This window comes from Anolis carolinensis, chromosome 3 (genome assembly GCF_035594765.1).
Source record: "Anolis carolinensis isolate JA03-04 chromosome 3, rAnoCar3.1.pri, whole genome shotgun sequence".
NCBI lineage: Eukaryota > Metazoa > Chordata > Lepidosauria > Squamata > Dactyloidae > Anolis > Anolis carolinensis.
Window position 1 is genome coordinate 202,168,194 of NC_085843.1, and position 15,881 is coordinate 202,184,074.

Sequence of the window (15,881 nt, forward strand, 5' to 3'; positions counted from 1 at the left end):
AAAGGTAAAGGTTTTTCCCTGACATTAAGTCTAGTCAAGTCCAACTCTGGGAGGTGGTGCTCATCTCCATTTCTAAGCCGAAGAGCCGGTGTTGTCCGTAGATACCTCCTAGGCCGGCATGACTGCATGGAGCGCCGTTACCTTCCCGCTGAAGCAGTAACTACTGCTTTACTAACAGTTGCATGTTTTTGAACTGCTAGGCTGGCAGAAGCTAGGGCTAACAACGGGAGCTCACCCCATCCAACGGATTCCAACCACCGATTTTCCACTCAGCAAGTTCTGCAGTTTAGCAGTTTAATCCGCTGCACCACCACAGCCCCAACAGAAAATTCAGCCATGTAATAAAGGAAGCCAAGTTAGCTCCAGACTAACATTTATACTGTTATCTAAACGTTATACTGTTAAATAACATTTATAACATTTATACTGTTATGGAAGTAATGTTCTTGGGAAAATATGAACAGCAACCACACATCTAGTGCACTATAAAAAGTGAAGGATAATCTTCTCCCTTACACACACACACACACACACACACACAGAGCCCTTACACATGGCCAGACTGCCTCCCACACCCCCATGATTTTGCTGGGGAGGGGTGTCTTGATCCCAGTTTAATTTTGAGGGTATTAGCCCTAGCCCCCAGTTTTTCTAAAGTACAGTGTTCCCTCACTTATTGCTGGGGTTAGGTTCCAGGACCACCCGCAATAAGTGAAAATCCGTGAAGTAGGGAAGCTAAATTTATTTTAATATTTATACATTATTTTAGTAGTTATACACTATTTTAAGTCTTTATCAACCAATTGTGTGTTGATAAATCGCTTCCTTCTTCTCCCATTGCTGCTTGGGCTCCTTTTCTCTCCCTTTGGCTTCTCCTTCCTCCCTTCCTTAGGCTGTAAATTGTAATTTTTTATGATTATAATAGTCTTTTAGAGTTTATTGAAAAACAGCAAATCTGCAAAAAGTGAACCGCAAAGTAGTGAGGGAACACTGTATACTGGAGATGTCTGGAAACAGAGGCAGGCCTTTTCTACAGAGGTGCTTTTTATTCCAAAGCTCCTGTTGCATCATTAAGATAAATTTCATTTGGGGAGGACAGAATTCTTGTTTGAGAGGGCAATGCCCATCCTTAATTTTTCTGAATAAAAATGATCCAAAAAGGGAATGAATGGCAGAATAGGAATTTTAAAACAAGTGGCTAAAATGATGTTCATCTACCAGTGTTATTTTTGCACTGATTGGTAATGATCTCAGAGTCTCACAAATCTTTGTTATCTAAGATATCTTAGCTGAAAAAAACAATAACAATAATACTAATAATTTGAAAAGCAAAATGTATGTTCTAGTGTAATTTAGTCAAAATATCCTAATTCTAGACATAGCTTTTGATAATGTCCATTGATTTTCATGCTACAATTCACATAAGCTAGAGAATGAGAAATGTGATCCTGAAAACCAGACATAATGAGCATGATCCCATTTTCCACTCAGTGTTGAAACTCCAGAAAACAATACAATGGGCTCAAAACAGAAACCCAATGTAAAAAAAATGCCTAATTGCATTAGTTCATACGTTTTCTTTTATAAAAAGAATGAAATGGCAAAGCATAAGAGATTCAAAAACCACTTTCATCCATATTTAATAAGAACACACTGTCTACATGGTATGAAATGTCATGAATGGTTGCTTTGTAGCTGTTGTTTCTACCAAAACACACACAGAAGAATCCTCTTATAATTAATATGCCAGAAATAAGTCTTTCTACATAAAGCAGAAGTTGAAAAAGACTTTGGTATTTATAACCCTAATGATTCATTTTCTCCAGGGTTGAAATATTGCATTAAGATCTTTGAAAAGGTTAGGTCCACTTTCATTTGACTCTTTGTTTTGCTGTTTTTTTCTCAAAGAGACAGGGTTTCAAAATCCATAAAAGGTTTATTTGGTGATGCCAGTTAGTTGCCAGTGGAACAGATTATAGACTGCTGGTTCTCACATAAACATTACAGAACTCAATCATATTGAAAATGTATCATAAACAGTAGAATATTTAGAGGCCTCACAGTGTAGTGTTTAGGATTCAAGCCTAATTCCTGCATAGCCCCATGGCTATCAGCATGGTATCAGTATCATCCTTCCCTTTCCCTCCTCTTAACAGAGCTTGAACGAACCCAACAACTGTTCCTAGAAGACTTTTAACAAGCCCTCTAAGGCAGGTTCTTGAGATCCATGGGGACTGAAGCAGGACATTACTCTTGCTTCTTTTGAATTCCACTGTAACAAATGCTCTGCCCAACTTACCAGGTGGAGCCGTTGCAGTGGTGGGCGCTCTCCCACCTGCCATTGCACCGATGAGGAGCTTCTCCTTCCCAGAAGCCCCCTTGATGGTGGGAAAGTTCCTGCTGGACTAGCAGCTGGCCAATCGGAGGAGGCCTCTGCCACCCCTTGATTGGCTTTGGGTGGCCGCTCACCATGCAGGGGGAGTGGAGGTTCCCACCCCTTTTTGTGGCATGCGGCATGGGCTCTGGATCTGGCTTGCTTATCCCTCAGCCCAATTTGAGGCGGGCATCTGGTGGATTACCAGGGGTGTGATGGTAACGGTGTCCCAGTATTGCGCCTGTCGGTAACAACAGCACCCTCAGGCATGGTCAAGTGGTATCGGTCAGCAGTGGGCTGCCTGATCCCGGATCCAGGACCCACGCAGGACAGCCAACCCAGATTCTCTTCTGTAAGCAATAAACAAGTTGTGGCCTTTTGTCATCCCAACACCGTGTGTGTGTTGTAATTGGGTTTGCTGGTGGGAGGCAGTAGTCAAACATGCCCATGCAACCTATTTTGTACGTTGTCTAAGAATTTGATCATATCATTAATTCTACCTTCCTTCAGGAAACAACTGAAGACTTGGATGTTTCGGCAGGCCTTTGGAGATACAGTCATTAATTAATCAGCCCCAGAGGGTTTTTAATAATCTATCCCATTTTTATTACGATTTTACCATTTATGTGTTTTAAATGCAATTTTTTATCCTGTATTTTTGTTTTAATTGATATATTGTATTACTGTTTTATCTTTTTATAGTGTGATTTTTATTTGTTGTCTATGTTTTGTTTTATGTTGTTTGGGCCTCTGCCCCATGTAAGCTGCCCTGAGTCCCCACGGGGAGATGGTGGCGGGGTATAAATAAAGTTTTATTATTATTATTATTATTATTATTATTATTAATAATAATAATAATTCACATCCTTTCCTGTTTGTCAATCTCAGCTACACTCTTTTACTTCCTGCTTCAGATAGTCTGCAATTAGCTTAAATTTATCTGTCTTTCATTTTGTAGTCTGAAATTTTCTCTCTCTTCCATATTTGGATTTCAAATGTTATTAAAGTATGTAGGTTTGCATATGTATGCGAACATATGTATGCAAACCTACTTCACATGTTTTTATGAAGTAGATTAATCTAGTTTTATTTCTCTGCTAGATCTGTTTAAAGATTGGTTGTTGCTCACATTCATCTTTCAAATACTAATTATTCTGCTTTCATAATACACTGCTATGCCTCCTGTTCCCAAATATGTCCACCAGCAGAAATCCAGCATTGTAATTTTCAACCGGAGCCTCCGATGGCCTAGGGGATAAAAGCCTTGTGACTTGAAGGTTGGGTTGCTGACCTGAAGGCTGCCAGGTTCGAATCCCACCCGGGGAGAGCACGGATGAGCTCCCTCTATCAGCTCCAGCTCCATGCGGGGACATGAGAGAAGCCTCCCACAAGGATGGTAAAACATAAAAAAAACAAAAACATCTGAGCGTCCCCTGGGCCACGTCCTTGCAGACGGCCAATTCTCTCACTCCAGAAGCAACTCTGCTTGTTCCTGACACGAAAAAAAATCAACTTTTGTATCCTTGGTAAGTTTTGGTGGATGAACAATTTGATTAATTTGTTGACATGATATAGAAAGCTCAGGCTGCTTTTTGAGGTCACTGCGAAAAAGCAGGCAAATAATGTTAATGAAATTTATATTGCAAGAGTTTGGATTTCCTTTGTACATATCCTTGGGTAGACAGCACCAAACAACATTGTTCCTAGGAAACAACGTAGTGTCAATCATGTAATTAGATACATATTTTGAGATGTATGAGTCCATTATAGGCAAAACTGGACAATGCCTTAGACAAAGACATCGTCCAAGGAAAGTTTAAGAAAATATCACACACTTGTGTTCAGCAATTAGTATTATAGGTCAGTTTATAACTCTAAGGGGAGAAGGTTTTGTTGTTACGTTTCAGGGTTCTCCAAAGAAGACTTGTAATTGGCAATTCATTTGCTTCACCCCTGAAATACAGGCAATTTGCCAAGCATTCGAACAACAGAGATCAGAGTCAATGCAGTCAGATGCCTGAATTTGGTTAAAAATCTCAGTTACAGCCAGGGCCGGCCGGAGATAAATTTATATGTAAAGCGAGGGGGGAAATTGCGCCCCCCCACCGGCGCCGCGGGAGGCGTGGCCATGTGCCGCGGGAGGCACATGGCCACGCCTACCGCGGCGCCGGCGGGCCCCGCCTCCTGCTCCCTGGCCCCGCCTCTCACGTAGCGTGGGAGGCGGGGGTAACGGCGAGCAGCGCGGGAGGCGGGGCCAGGGCTGGCCCCGCCTCCCGCGCAGCTCACCCCGACCCTGCCTCTCACCCAGCGTGAGAGGCGGGGCCGGGGCGCACAGGCCGGGAGGCAGGGCTCCGCCCAGACGGGGCCTTGCCTCCCGCCCCGCGCGGCCTGGGCTTTTCCAGGCAGGCCGACTGCACTGGAGGTCCCTGCAGGCCGCGATCGCGGCCTGCAGGGACCTTCGGTGCAGTCTGCCCGCCTGGAAAAGGCCAGACGGGCAAGGCTGAGCTGCGCGGGAGGCGGGGCCAACCCTGGCCCCGCCTCCCACGCAGCTCACCCCGACCCCGCCTCTCACGCAACGTGAGAGGCGGGGCCGGGGCGCACAGGCCGGGAGGCAGGGCTCCGCCCAGACGGGGCCTTGCCTCCCGCCCCGCGCGGCCTGGGCTTTTCCAGGCAGGTAGACTGCACCGGAGGTCCCTGCAGGCCGCGATCGCGGCCTGCAGGGACCTTCGGTGCAGTCTGCCCGCCTGGAAAAGGCCAGACGGGCAAGGCTGAGCTGCGCGGGAGGCGGGGCCAACCCTGGCCCCGCCTCCCACGCAGCTCACCCCGACCCCGCCTCTCACACAACGTGAGAGGCGGGGCCAGGGCGCACAGGCCGGCCATCCAGGGCCATCCCAGCCGGCCATGAGCTCGCTCGTCACCGAACAGGCCTTCCTGTTCGCCGGCGAGTGAGCTCATGGTCCCCGCTGGGAGGGGGGAAGCCTGACGGCGCCCCCCGGGCCCTGCGCCCGAGGCGGCCGCGTCAGCGGCCGCCTAGTAACAACCGGCCCTGGTTACAGCAAATGGTGTGGGAATCGTGTGTGTGCAATTTCTAGAACTGTGCCACATTCTGATTGAAAGTGGAGAGATATTACAAACTGATTTACAATTTAAGATGGATCTACACTGCCCTTTATCCCAGATTCTGATCCCAGATTATCTGCTTATCCCAGGTTGTCTGGCAGTGTAGACTCATATAATCCAGTTCAAAGCAGATAATCTGAGTTCAGATCCTGTGATAGAGGGCAGTGTAGATCCAGCCTAAGACTTGCTAAACTACTAAATCCCAGGATTTCTTAGGGTGGAGCCAATTAAGTTGGTAGTAAAGAAACTGATATAGAGTGGGTATATTCTTGATATATCATAAACTTGCAAGACAGCAAGTTTATCTTTAGAAGTAACTACATCATTCACCCAACCATACAGATGCTATTTAGAGATATATAATGAAATATTGAATCATTTTGTCTGTTTCTTTTCATTGATTTGAAGCAGAAACAATCTTATTATTTTGAATCTTCATGGTATTATATACATTTTATGGAAATTGATATTTTACCAAAATCTGTCTCTGTAATACTGTTGCATAGTATACTTTTATAGTGAGATTTTTCAGTAGAGAAATTGAGCTCAATGTACTCCCAGAATTTGAAATATTTAATACCAGTACAGGCAAATGATCCAATAAGTACTATATGAAATCATCTCTATGTGTTTAAATCACAGCATCTTTTATTCTGCCTATCCATTCTGTTAACAGTATTTCTGTAAAACTCAGTAGAACTTAGAATTGTGTTTGTGTGTATGTGAGAGAGAGAAACCCATTCAAACTAGTCCAAATATAAATTAAATTCAGGCTATTATTTTTCTATAATTACATATGATGTCTATTACAAAAACGACTATAGACAATAACAATGATGTATGGTGTGAGCTCTGCAATATTTCACAAAGAACTCTTATACTGAAACATACCGATACTGCATTCATTTTTCATTTGTAAGTTCCAACTATAAGAACAAAAAGTATCAGCAGAGAAATATATACAATTCTAACAGTTTAGAATGAGTGAACTAAATATGTGTGTGCGTATAGTAGTGTTTTGCAAAGTGAAAATTGCTTACAAACCATTTTGGTCAGTGAGAGAATGTTTATAAAAATGTAACAGAAATCAGATTTGAGCTGGCCTATTTTCACCTAGTTCACCAGACCTTGAAATCTAAGTTCCTAAAATGAAGGCTACTTCTAATGGTTTGGCACAGTTGTTTCAGAAGTGTCAGCTCCTTGTTTATCCACAATTGATGCATTTCTAAATCTCCATGCTCTCAATGTTTGGTAATAGCTTAAATACTTTTATGGTATTATACTTATCCCACTTATATTTTTCAGAAGCAGCAAAAAAAGCTTTAAGCAAATCTTGTTGTTTTCCTGGGAAACAAAACAAACATGAAGCATGCTATAAGGAAATAACTGTTTAGGAAATATTTATTTTATGTTATTTAACACACACCCAACTTTTCTCCCTACTTTGATCATGGTAAGAAAAAGCAGTAAAGAACAAATTATTCTGTATTCATGGTGATGAGTTACATCTTGATGTAATGCAAAAGTCTGAATGATACTTTTTTCAACAGTTCCATTATTCTTTCACACAGTTGAGATGACTTGCATATGAATCAGACAGATATGACATTTCCAGTATTTTAAGAACTTGTCTTTGATTGACTGCCAGTTACTACAGGCTAGTCTCTTTTTCTTTGTGTGTATGTGTATTTATCTTTCACACACAGAGAAGTGTTTCAATCGATTACAGCTGGGTACCATCAACAGCTAAGCTCTGTAAATAAAGAAGTTAAGATAGTGCAGAGGAAAACTCCACAAGAATCTTGAAAAAAAATTTGTTTTCTTCTAGTAGAAAGATAAAACATATTTTCCCTCTGTATAGGTCACAACCTCCAGAACCTGGATACAAAAATAATTTTCTTTGTTCACATTTTGTTTTTAACGATTTCTATCTATTTTTTTTCTTCTTCTCTTTCTTCTATTTTTTCTCCAATTTTGTCATAATTCCCTCCCTTCTTCTACTGAGTGCCCCTAAGGGACATACAGTGTTCCCTTGCTTTTTATAACTCCCAGTTTACCAGCTGTTAGGATTTCTGGGAGTTGAAGGCCAAAAGATCTGGGGACCTCAGGTTGAGAACAACTGTACTAGAGAATTATACAGGTTGGAGCCATGGCAGTTACTGGACTATCAAATAGGGATTTAAATCTTTGTAAACTGTATTGTCAAAGGCTTTCATAGCCAGAATCACTGAATTGCTGTGTTTTTTCAGGCTGTATGGCCATGTTCCAGTAGCATTCTCTCCTGGCGTTTTGCCTGCATCTGTGATTGGCATCTTTGTAAACAGTAACTTTTTTGGGTAACAATAACATGTTGCCATCATGCTGCTTTGAAATTGGGTCCATAAAATTGCTCTATATTTTTAACCAGATTTAATATATCTTTTAAACTTATTAATTTAATATATTTTAACATTTTAAAATCATTCTTATTTTACACTGTTTTAAATTAGGTTGGTTTTATTGTATGCTGTGTTGAAATATTTAGATAAAAGTCAGGATAAAAATACTTAAATTAATGAGTGTACATGGAAAATGATGTGATTAGAATTCAGGCAGAACTGGAAACTCCACAAGCTGAATAGGGCATTTCTGTTACTAATCTGATGCAATGACACAACATCACACTTTCTTTACTTTTGGCACTCTCACCATCGGTAGAAAGAAGCCATAGCTCAGTGGTTTGCAAGCATACAAAGAAGTAGCTTCCATTTCTGATATCTTCAGGTGAACCTACCAATTGATGCCTTTGACTCTGTGGATACAAGACAAGGGGTTGAGCCGGACAATGAAACTGATCAATTACAACCCTACTTCATTCCAATCTGGAGCCACTGTGGTATAGTGGTTTGATCATTGGACTACAACTCTGGAGGCCAGAGTGCAGACCCCACTGAGAAACCTTAACTGATCCACACACTCACAGCCTCAGAGCAAACCTTCTCCAAACAAATCTTTTCAAGAAAACCACATGATAGGTTTGCTTTAGATCTGCCATAACATCCCATTCACAAAATTATAGTGCAGCAGAATGTTGTTATGGCAGCCCTAAGGCAAACCTATTGTGTGGTTTTCTTAGAAGTTTTGTGAAGAGGGCACTTCAGGGAAATCATCCCACACTTAAGTGAACAAACTATCTTAGTATCTAAGACCAATTAATTAATTCACAAATTGGACTAAAGTTTGGCAATATTTATTGAATAATTGGTGAATAAATATTGCCAAACTTTATTCAAATTTGTGAATTAATTGTCTTAATAACTGGTGAGTAATTATTGGTTAAACTTCGTTCCTTAAGTTGAAGTTATCTTGTCTTTCTGAACATAAATATCTATGTAAATTGAAAGTGGTATGCTTTATTGAGGAGACACATTGTCATACGAAATTTATTGAAATGCATTACTTACTACAACTGGGTAACTGATTAAACACTTGTCTTTCCTCATCCTTCTGAAAAACTTCATTTCAATAAGTGTGACATTCAAAGATTTAAGAACTCATACTTTGACAAAGTTCCTATAGGGTATATGCTTGCAGCTAAGTTATAATAACCAGTGTGTGAAATGTTTTTCAAGCTCACTCTACGCACAAATGTATTAGGAAGGGAGGGATCTTTGGCATCTCTTTGAATCCTCCAGTTTCTCCATGAATATGAATTTAGCTCATAACCATTTCTGCCCTGCAGAAATAAAGCTGCTCTTGGAGCTGTTGGAGTTCAAAAACTAGCTTAAAACAATTCAGCCAGATGTTTGAACAGTATGGCTAGATATTTTGGATGAACAGCACTGAAGTCCAGTGAGCAAACATCCTGAATTTTTTTGAAAAAATGTTTTAATGTAATTAAATTTAATCACTGAGTGTCTGAGTCTGAGTGGGAAAGCAGTGCCTCTGGGACAAATTATGTCAAGCCTTAATTGTGAGAAAAGATCTGTGTCTTTCTATGGAAATGAATGTTAACAACATCATCTCCTGCTCAAGCAGAGAAAGGTGATTGCCTACAAATGTTACCTAGAAATGATGATTCCAATAATTAAATTTAATGAAAAGATCAGATGAAATTCTGCATTGGGAGACATAGTTATATCTCCTACTCGCCAAAACCTACCTTTTCAAAATAACAGTTTCAGTTCTCTATCTGCAGTTGGATATGCTGTGACTATTTGAAGACATTTGGTGGTTGCATATGCAATGACCACAAAGGTGAATTGCAATAGCAAGCCAGACTTATGTCACTGGAATTAGTGAACAGGATGCACACTTTTGTTTTCTGTTGCAAGCCTTTACATAAAATTAGGACCTACCTACATATTTCTTAGCAATGTCATATTACATAAGTCAATGTTGCAAGAGAAACACAAGAATAATTTGACCCTACCATTATTTTTGAATACTTTAGTTTGAGTAGGGTGCCACACTTTCATTTGTGAAACATTGGGTAGGAACGGAAGTATATACATTCAAGATACTTATGAATATTTAACATTTCTCTTTAATGGAAATATGGTTTTCCAAATGGACTTCCTAATGCCCACACACCCAGCCAACTGAGACACATTTTTGTACTATGATGTTCCATAGAGTAGAGATCTCTGGCATTCTTTGAATATGAGCAGGTCATTTAGGTCAGGGAACATGTGTATGAATTAAAATTCCTTGAATTGTGAAAGATGGGACCTTCCTTTTCGATCAAAGCTTCTTTTCTGGCCTTGAAATCTGGCTACAAATTCTCACAAATCGTTCTCAACTATGGAAAGTTATCTTTAGACTACAGTTCCAAGAATAGCTTGTGCTAGCTAGTGGATTCTGGGGGTTGTAATTTTCAAAGTTCCTGTGATTAATAATATTGATTTGGATAGTGTTCATATGCTTATTTTGAAACTGCAACTGGCTGCTAAACTTCCAGATAATCTGGAAATTAGAAAAATAATCAAATTATTCGCCTCCTCTAATTAATTAATTATGACTCCTCTAAGAGTCATAATTACCACCACTACCACCCAAATATCCCTATCCTTTTAAACAGTACAAATTCTAATTATGCCTTTTGGTTTTGCATTAGAAATATTAGAAAAATGAAAGGCGTATATTCTCATATAAGTCAAATGGATGCAGGGGGAGGACATGCATTTCCCAATCAAAGAGGAATTTATTTTATAACAGCTTGTACATTTATGGAAAATCACCAGAGAAATAAATGCTTAATGAAGCAATCTATTTCCTAGGTTAAGTCACATTTTGCTTTTATTCTCTTTTTCAGTAGCTCACATGCAATAGTCCTGATCCAGAAAGCTGTGATGAATGCATAGGAACAGATTATCATGCTCCTAAGATTTAGAAGAAGCCTTTGCAAGAAGCTGTGTAATTTCCTTGTATTCACCATCTATATTGAAGCAGCCATAATTACTAGTTGTCCTCACCATCAATCCCCATATTGCATTTTCTGCCGATATAAACATTTGCAAAATTTGCATTTGTGCAAAACTCATCATTTTTGAAGGGGGTGGGGGAGAAAGAGCACAACATTGGTATTTTCATTCTTGAGGAAGGACAAAAAGGTCTTATAGCAGCCGACTTTCTTATTAATGGGTTTTCTCAATGTGTCAAGACACCCTCAGCATGGATTTGTTATATTTTTTAAAATCACTTTGAATATGTGTTTTGGGGTTAAAAATGACTAGATGAACAAAAAAGAAAAGAAAAAAGACAGGACTTTTTACCATAATTCTCATTGTTGTGCCTCCCTTTATATGTGGTTCATCTCTCTTGGCATTTTTCAGTACTGCTTGGGAGATAGGTTCAAAAACATCTGCAGGTTTTCCATCTCTGTTTAGTTTGGAAGAAGGAATTTATCAGGCAAACTGTATTATACATCTGGCCCAAATATTTTTTCCAATTCCCTTTTTTAAAAAAGTTGACATTTTGTACATTATACTGTATTTTACTGTATTTTATACTTTGTACTTTATTTTTATCATGCTATTTTCCCCCAAATAATCCACATTGGGTTGAAGAGATAAATTTGGGGGGAAATGCAGTAAGGTCTAACCAAAAAAGTTTACTGTTTTATATTGCCTTTTGCTTAGGGTTTCTCAACCACAGTTACATCATGGCAGTTTTCTATAGGCACCAATAGCTCCACATAGGCAATATCTTACACCCATGTTTTGAAATGAATAAGGAGTCCCTTCTACAAATGGGCATATTAGAAAAAGACAGAATTAACCCAAAAAGTCAAAGGAAGTGAAAGAGCTGAGCAATGCACCCATTACTGAAAAATTGCTTATTATTGGATCATGCAAAGCATATGAATAAACTTGTCCTAGTTATTATATTCTACAGAAACTGATTAAAATTCCTTAGTGGCACCAAAGCAAAAGACTTGCATCTAGATCCTTGAGACAGATAACATGACACTGACTAGACAATGGCTTTGTTTTCCAGACTGTTGTTGTACCTGACTTAGACAGATTATTGCAAATCGAACATGTCTTTGCATGCGTACTGTTAAGTGCCATGAAGTCAAAATCTGAGGTTTCAGATGAGATAAGTACATATCCAAAGTTATTCAGAATAAACAAAGATATAAACACTGATTATAAGGTGGACTGGCAAGGGAATTGTTTTGCATGATATCAAGAGCATGGTCACTAGCATTTGACATAGAACTTAGCAAACAATTTCCCAATAAGTCTCATTGGTTTAAATGAATATGTAATATATTCTTCATCATACATCAATTCATTTTATGAAGTGACTCCGCTGACGTGAGAGATATGAAAAATTTTGATATGGTGTTTTGTCAGTAATGGCTTAGTAATAAATATAGATTATTAACTAATGTTACTATCAGCAAGTGCTGTACAGTATTTGCATGTGCGAACAAGTCCTTAATAATCCATATGAACCTCTAGTAACCAAATGGTAAGCAGACATTTTAATTCCCCTACTCAAAGTTTAGGCCATGACTCTGAAAAATAATAACTTGCCCAAGGCAATCTTTGGAATTTATTACCGAAAGTTAAACCAGACATTCATCTTATCACATGAGCAGGAAACAGGCTGGACTCCCTGTTTAAAATTGTGAAGGCTCTATCCCAAGAAAACTGGAGGGCATTGAAATTATAATGGGAACCAAGCTCAATTTTTTCCTTTTGTTTTACACACTTATCTCCAGTTATTTTGGCTCTTGTACCTAATCTGCCTTAGCAGGATAAAGAGTTAAGTGCAAGGAACATACTTCCAATGTATAATGAATTCTATGTAAAAGGAATAGAATTCTATAAAATAGGATAAAGCCATTTTGTAACTAACTTGCCTCCCAATAAGCTATTATAACATAATAATAAGATTTCAAACAATGCATTTATGGGTTTTGATATGATAGAAAAAGACCAGACCTCTAGGATGGCTACATAATTAATCCTCTGGCCAAAAGTCACACAGGGGCTTGTAGAATCCAAAATATGATTAAGAATGGAAGTGGTTATTGTACTGGGAATTCATATGAAAATTTCAGATCTCGGTTTGCTGCTGAACCATATATCAGGAATAACAAGACAAGACACAGAAGATTGGGTGGGAAATGGCAGGTTATTTAAGATAGAACTTGGAAAAGAGCAAGTCCAAGTGTTACAACTTGACTTCCTCTTCAGTGAACCATCCGATACCTGCAGAAAACCCAATTTCTGGGATGCTCCCCATGTAGCCATCACCTGGCACACAGAAAAATCCCCCAAGCCAACCCCAGGGCGATTTTCTCCTTCCCCATGCCCACAAATCCCCGGACCCAAAGAAGCAGTTCTATACACCTCTCCTTCACCAAAAGGGTGCCAAGGTGTTTACTATAATGGTTATATTCTCCTTGAACTACCATGTGACCAACTCCTAAGCAAATTGCTAAATCCCTCCAAAGCAACCAACAAAGCTGGAAGAGAGAGGATGGGTCAAATTATCATCCAAAGAGGAAGCAGTGAGTCAGAGGCAAAGCTTAAAAACATCCTAGCTTCACTACTGAATGCCTGCTGTCATGGTGTATTTTGTCTCATTCCGTCAACACTGTTGTGCAAGCTGAAACAATGTTATCTCCTCCAGCAAATCAGATCCTCCCCTCCAGCAAAAAGAGCCCCTTGCACTGTGTGTTCTTGGATCCTTATTTCTCACACGTACTATATGCTGATACCCTGTCTAGCTATCCAACCAATAAGGATTGACTATTTCCTACAATATTACTATCTTTCTATAGTGCTGATTCTGTGAGGCAAGGGACTATGTTGAGTTTACAAGGGCTGCCTAGGGTTGTTGATAACAGAAACACTTGGATGTTTCTCTTTCATAGGGTTTCCATATGCTGAAGTCAACGAATACTGCAGCTAATGACAGCAACACTGATTACTTGACTTTCTCTATTAAACACATGGGTGTGGTTTCCTGTTTCTGGTATATTTTCCTCCTTTGTCTCTTTTCAATTTTACATTTCACATTGACACAATGGGAAGGCGGGAGGGGGTAGGGGGTGTCCTTTGGCTGTACTCTTAATGTCAACAATGTCGACATCAAGCAACAGAAAACATACATAATTGTTACAAAGATGAGCATTTTAATTCAATATAAATGAAATTACGCAGGAAAAGAATGTAATTATGAAATGCTAATTGCAATTGGAAAAAAGGAGGCCAAATCATGCTGAAGCTCATTTTGCTTAGTGATACCAAATGCCTTTCCCCTTAAATACAACAAAACAGTTATTCCAAGGGCAATTGTGAATCAAGTCACAGCTAAGCTCTTCAGTCTTCCTTGCAGAACCATAAAAATTGAAATTGTAGCCATAAAGATCAGTATTACAACAGAAGGCAAAAACAGATCTGGTCTGTGGCTGAAACAGACACATTATCTGACTAAGCAAACAAACATAGGAAGAAGGTGAGGGGAAAAGATCAATGAAACCCAAATTCATTGACAATATATTCAGGATAAATTAGCAATTTATGTGTACAGGCAGTTGCCAAATTACAAACATCTGACTTACAAACCACTCAAAGTTAAGAATGGGAGTAGGACAACAGGAAGAGATAAAAATCTACCCATTGGAAGGGAAATTCATTCCTGAAAGAGTTATCATGGGGGGGGGGGGGGAAGAGGTGTCTCCACTGAAGCTTTATCACCAATTCTTCTATCCAAAACAAGCTATTTTTTTTCAAAATCCAAGTACAGTAGAGTCTCACTTATCCAACACTCGCTTATCCAACATTCTGGATTATCCAATGCATTTTTATAGTCAATGTTTTTAATATATCATGATATTTTGGTGCTAAATTTGTAAATACAGTCATTACTACATAGCATTACTGTGTACTGAACTACTTTTTCTGTCAAATTTGTTGTAAAACATGATGTTTTGGTGCTTAATTTGTAAAATCATAACCTAATTTAATGTTTAATAGGCTTTTCCTTAATCTCTCCTTATTATCCAACATATTCGCTTATCCAACGTTCTAACGGCCCATTTACGTTGGATAAGCGAGACTCTACTGTATCACAGGGACAGAAAGTGAGGCAAAAACTTCTGAACAAGAGCACAGACGACAGAACAAACACCATAGGGGTGTTAACCCTTCCCTGTGCTATCCAAGATATGATATATAGATGAATAGATTGTTTGGAGTTACACTTTAAAAATGTACTTGTTCTGACTTACAAACATATTCAGTTTAAGAACAACCATAAGGAACCTATATAGTTTGTAACTTGGGGACTGCCTGTATAGGAAATTATTTCAGCCAAGTGCAGTTCACATAGTCCACTGACTATGTTAAGAGCAAAACTCACATTGAGTTTGATTCACCTACAGAGATTCTTTATATTTAATTTCATTTTTAAAACAAATCAACACTGTGATTTTATTAAACACTATTTATTTTCCTGCAGAATGTTGTCCTGAAAAAGCAGCCATTCTTTAATCTTCATTTTCTTCCAAATTCAGAAGAGCCATGTCATCTGCACCATGACTTGATGATGCTCAAAATGAGATTTTGCTTAGAAAAATTGCCCATAGCCTCACTCTGTCCTAGGTTGTACAGAGTAAATTCAAACAAATAGTGATTGAATCAAGGTCTTCAGGGAGATCACTGTGATACAATGTGGATATTAAAGTGCTATGTTTCTAAAGGGGCTAAATGGTCATCATTTTAACATCCTACCCCAAAGGCAGAACCATCAATCTAGTCTGTATAACCCGCTATGAAATTCACCACATTCAGAGACCTCACACAATACAGGTGGGCACAAACAGTCTCTTCTTCTGTTTAACACATTGGCCAAGATGTTCTATCTGAAGAGCTAATTCGCTAAAAAG

The 15,881-nt window shown here is 39.2% G+C and overlaps 1 protein-coding gene across 1 annotated transcript in view; it reads right to left on the reverse strand.

Moving 5' to 3' along the window:
* The window catches only part of tcerg1l (transcription elongation regulator 1 like), a 207,090-nt gene that overhangs the window by 106,739 nt on the left and 84,470 nt on the right, over positions 1-15,881 (reverse strand).